Genomic DNA, 6000 nt, shown 5'->3' with positions numbered 1-6000 from the left:
AGGAATCAGATGAGATACATTTCATACCAAATGGATTTTAATAAACCATAGTTTCAATAACTCAAGGGAAAACCTACACGTCCTCTCATGGTAATCATCTCATTTTCCCTACGCAACAACCCCCAACGGTGGGGGTCTAAATTCCAGATTCGACAACCCCACCAGGCTAATTTATGGCACTGCCGCCTGGATCAAACACATGATTTGGCATAAAAGCCAGGGCGATAAGCCTATCAGGGAAGATCGTATTCAACTTCCCACACAGCATATTGTACGTGTATGTAAGTATCAGGAAGATCGCACTCGACTTCCCGCACTGTGCATACTTTGTATATGTGTGTAGCGAAAGCAGGCTGGGTAAGACTATGTCACTCTATTCTTTTTATTTTAATTTGTCTATTGACTGTAATTGACTGTTTTATTCTACGCTAACTGCCTACCCGTCTGGAAATAAATTATTTTGTTTGTAACTTGCGTGATCTCCATGACTCTAATTCATCTTGTACCTTTTCAGCCTAAATTACAACTGAATATTGAGGGGGACAATGGGGACCAAGGACTGACCGATCGGCAGTCCCTTGGTACAGGTGATAGTTCTAAGCTGTGAGGCCAGCAAGTTTCTGCCAACTTAAAGGGTCGGCTATGCACGGCTCTTGTGGTTTGACGTGAAGGGAACCCCTGGGCGTTACGGCGCCGGTTCCTGTCAAATTATCTCTAAGGAGCCCAGTTAATGCTACGCCGACCTGGGCTCACAACTATCATGACTGTGTTGCATGTATTGTGTTGACTGGACCCTCAGCCTCTGAGTTCCACACCGAACTGAGAGCTTGGTACCCATGTGATAGTTCTAAGCTGTGAGGCCAGCAAGTTTCTGCCAACTTAAAGGGTCGGTTAGGCACGGCTCTTGTGATTTGACGGGAAGGGAACCCCTGGGCGTTACGGCGCCGGTTCCTGCCAAATTATCTCTAAGGAGCCCAGTTAATGCTGTGCCGACCGGGGCTCGCAACTATCATGACAGTGTTGCATGTATTGTGTTGACTGGACCCTCAGCCTCTGAGTTCTACACCAAACTGAGATATTCAGCAATAATGTTAAATCGCGAGAACATATATTGAGTAATAGTGGCGCAGGTACGAGTCGAGTGTAATCACTCCCGAGGTTCGCGTAAATTCCAAACCCAAATTTCTAAATTATATATCTTAAATGGAGTCAGATAAACGAGTGGAACGAGAGTAACCACTAAGCTTTCAAAACGGCCCCGTTTACGAACGGCGAATATTAGGAATATTACTGATCTGTTTCAGGCCAGTTGTAAGCGGGATATGGGGCAGGTCAATCCATATCCGACCCGTGGCAACAGACCCAGTATATTCCTAAACATAACTGTGTTCTGTTCGTGTGCGGAGTTTGATAATTAAAATTTTTTCATTCACTTCTAATCAGCCAGGAAAGAACACGTCGTCCCTTCACCTCCAGCTATTCCCTCATTGGTCTAGCTGTGCAGGTTCTACAACAGTGAGTGTCAGTAAGTGAAACCACATAGATCAAGTTTTAGCAATTTATTTTACCAGGCAGGTTACTTAGTTATTCACAATCAATTACAAATTAAATATAAATAAATATATTACAATATAAACCAAATTGCAGAGTCTTAAAGGTCATACATCCTCCCTGCACAAGCTACAGTCTCCCAGATTGCTTGCTTCCTTCTCCCTAGAAGCAGAAAGAGAGATTTGATTGGGGGGGTTTTTGGCAAATGGATAGATTTCCACACAGTTTTCCCTTGGTTCCTGGCCGGTTATGATGTCCTAGGTATGCTGTTAGACCATTGCACCAGTTGTACTGAAACAATCAGAATAATACCAAATATTACTATGTTCTGATCTGGGATTGTTATGAAACTTCTTATACCATATACTCCATTTCAGTGCTCCAACCTGAAAGGAATTTGAGAAAAGGGGGTGATTTGGGGGGGGGGGGGGGGGACGACAGCTGTTTTTCACTCACATGCTCCTGTCTGTAACGGTGCCGAGAAGATGGGGGCTAAAGATGTATGCTCCTGGGGGGAGAGTTAAATTACTTTACAGCCACATATTGCCAGCATATCAGAGGAAGTGCACTGAGTGATAATAACAGATTTAATAATTGCCGCCTTACAATAATATAAACTGCAACATAAAAAAAACGCTAAATGGCGATGCCAGATTATTAAAAAGAACAGCTGTTTAACTGCCTCTTATTTGCAAAGCAGGGTAATAAAATTCCAGCCTCCCCCTCACCACGCTCACAGTTTATAACCCTCACCTTGCCACAGACTCAGACAATAAAAGACATATTCTAACAATCCTTGATACCATTTCTCTATGTCAAAAAATCATGTTCTAATGTAAGAACAAAAGTATACAATTCAGAAGTTGCATGAATAAACTGACTGTTTTTTTTTTCTTTGCTCACTCTTATTGCATGTCCTGCTGACATATGTCCAGTTTGGTAGAAATATAAGATTATTTTCAAATTAATATCTAACCTGGTGATGAAGCGCCCAACTGTTTCCTGATTAACGTTGAATTTTATTCATTCCATTCAGCCATTTTTAAGAAAACTGTCTATTTGCCAGGGCTATACCTTAGCAAATGCCTTATTGAACTGTTTTTTGTTGTAACAATAAACAATGTAATGTAACAATAGGTCATTTTAGCACCTAACTAATGTAAAACATGGTAGACCGCGCTCCTCTCCGTCAGTGAGTCACTGCATGCCGCACGAGCAGCCTCCCTCTCCTCTGTCCTCATTCTTCTAGATCTCTCTGCTGCCTTTGACACTGTGGATCACTCCGTCCTCCTGTCCGCCCTGTCAGCAACGGGCATCTGTGGCACAGCCCTGGACTGGATTGAGTCCTACCTCTTTGGTCGCTCCTTCCAGGTTGCCTGGGCTGGTACGGTATCGACACCTCGGCCCCTTGCCACAGGAGTTCCCCAGGGCTCAGTCCTAGGCCCGCTTCTTTTTTCTCTTTACACTCGTTCCCTTGGCCCTGTGATCACTGCACATGGGCTATCCTACCACTGCTATGCGGATGATACCCAACTCTTCATCTCGTTCCCACCATCTGATACACAGGTTTCTGCCCGTATCTCTGCTTGCCTGAGTGACATCCAGAGCTGGATGGATAACCACTATCTAAAGCTCAACCCAGGCAAGACTGAAATGATATTCATTCCTGCTAATACCTCTCCCCACCTGGATCTCTCCATTTCCCTCAGGGATACCACACTCACGCCATCACCCAGTGCAAGGAACCTCAGCCTGGTGATGGACAGCAGACTGTCCCTTTCCGAGAACATTGCGGCGGTGACCCGGTCATGCAGGTTCTTCCTATACAACATACGGAGAATCTGCCCCTTTCTCACCCCCTACTCGACCCAGCTCCTGGTTCAAGCGATGGTTCTGTCCCACCAATACTGCAATTCCCTCTCTGTGATCCTTAATTGTTGTCTTTGTGATTTACTTTGTGTTTTGGTATTTTTAGTTGGCTAGGTAAGCAGCATTTGGATAGTTAAGTTTGGTCACTTTTGCTTTGTTTTTTGTTCCAAAAATGAATTAATAAATCAATAAAAATAGGCCCCGGTCCTTATCTTTGTTGTACGGGTAGCAATTGAAATTGTACCTCCCTCTAGGGTCTTTCTGCGCACTTAGCCCTGGTTATGGGTATGCACTTTGTAGTACATCGCTCTGGATAAGAGTGTCTGCCAAATGCCAATAATGTAATGTAATGAAATGTAATGTAAGCTTCTTGTACGGGGTCTCCTACCCATTCTAACATGGTATAATGTGTCATATTCAGGTGACGAACAGTTTAAGGATATTGCTGCGTTCACGAAGCAGAATGAATAAGCAGTCTTGCGTAAACTTGTATGCATTTAAAATTGATTTTATTTGAAAATCACCTATATTTCGTCATCAGTTTGTAGTAATGGTATCAATGGAAATGCTCAGGCTTTAGCCACTTGAAATTTAATTCATAATCTAATAAGAAGTGGAAAAACTAGTTATGTCCTAAGACTGACTGTCACGGTGTAGCCGTGCCCTATGGTGTAAGATGCACACTTGCATACACACACAATGCATGGCCACTTCCATTAATGATTAGATCAAGCCGGCTTGGAGGTGTCTGTGTTGTGGTGTTGGAGTAGTATGGCTGTTTCTGTTTGTTAATGTCGGGAGACCCGCCGACCAAGAGTTAATGTTTTAGTATTTTTCCATCGTGGGTCAGTGTTAGAAAGAAAGTGTTTTCAAGAAAAAGACACAGACTAGTTTTGTACTGAATGTCTTTTTATTTATTGTTAAGTGTTTGGTAAAGACAACCAATTGTTTGTTACCTGTTCTCTGCTCTCCCGCTCCTCTGTTTAGACCCGGAACTGCCGAACCTGTACTGGAGGGTACCAAGTGTTTATGAAGGGGGGGTTCCCGGGGAAGGCACCAAGTATGGTAGAGTTGGAGGGGTGTTGAGTGGTAGTTCGGTGAGCAATGTTATTTAAATTGTCATTGTTGATCACAACATTGTTTGGATGTATTATAATGTTTTATAATGTAATCTGGAGTTGTGTGGATGTGTTGTTGACCAGGTGTTAACCTCCCAGGGGATAATTGATTATTAATTACTAATCAACATTCTCTTAGTAGGACCCATGCGGATATAAGGGAGGAGGCTGGGGTTTCTGGTTCAGTTGCTGCCGTAGTGGAAAGAGACCAGCCAGTGTGGAGAGCTGCAAGGGCCCAGGAGTAAAAGGGACATTGCCTAGTGCAGGGCTGAGTTTTTCTTTGTTTGCCAGTTTTGTTTTTAGTAATTTTTTTCCTATTTAGTTTTCCTTTAGTTATTTTGTTTTATTTTGGCCGGGCCTGCACTGTACCTATTTCTGCACGGAATTGGTGTCCACTGTGTAAATAAAAGCACCTGGACTGCATATCTGGATTTGTCTCAGTTTTTGGGCCTCAACCACCCGGCCAACCTCACACTGACTATAAAAGAATCTCAGGAATAAGACTTAGTCTGTGTTTATGCAACTGGCCCCAGGTTTGTCAAATCATACACTGCATGACAAAAAACAATAATCTAAATGCACAATATATCAGTACAATCCACACAATTATAAAGTCATAGAAAATGTCAGGCACCATTTTACAGGTAGCATTTGATTTTCGTATTCAAGAGTTTGAACTTATGTGGTAGCACTTATATTTAGGGAAGGGCCTTAAATCCCATTCAGTATTTAAATCAAATGGTTTTGCTGTGTAAGACAGACTGACAGTAGTAACCTTTGATAATTCCACACTGTATCTTATACACTCTATCAGTGGGCGAGTGAGGTGGCCTGGAGTGATGGTGGCATAAAGTTTACAACTTCCCAAAACAAAGCAGGTCCCCAATTCCCATGGACCACAGTTCCTTCTCGGCAGCTTTTAGTGTGCGGTAAAGTTTGGAGGAAAAAAACGCTTAACATGTCCCCAGACATCTGCTTTCCTGTATCACCCCTTTCCTCTCACATTTGTTTCAGGTTTTGGTCACTGAAATAGTGTATATGGCATAAGATGTTTCCTGACAATCCAAGGTCAGAACATATTCATGTTTGTTGTCATTCTCGTTGTTTCAGCGCAACTGGTGCAATGGTCTAATATTCAGTATACCTAGGGCTTAATAGCCATCCAGGATCCTGGAAGAAAACTGCATCTGTGTGGGCATCCGCCCCCAGTAACACCACCTGTTTGGAGGAGGGTGTGTGGGAACTATGGATCAAATTCCCAAATTATTGCTTTTGAATGACTTTATGACTCTGGTTTGGGCTCTTAAGCAAAGGAAACATATATCATTCTTTTGCATTGTGTTATATAGAAACGTTTTTATAGATCTAATCCATTGTCCTTATCTTTGTTGAATTCTTAGCTCTTGAAATTGCACTTCCCTCTTGGGTCCTTCAGCACACTTACGGGTTATGGGTCCCTGGT

Source organism: Conger conger, chromosome 2, assembly GCF_963514075.1.
Source record: "Conger conger chromosome 2, fConCon1.1, whole genome shotgun sequence".
NCBI classification, from domain to species: domain Eukaryota; kingdom Metazoa; phylum Chordata; class Actinopteri; order Anguilliformes; family Congridae; genus Conger; species Conger conger.
The sequence above is the reverse complement of the archived record's forward strand: the minus strand, read 5'-3'. Positions refer to the sequence as shown.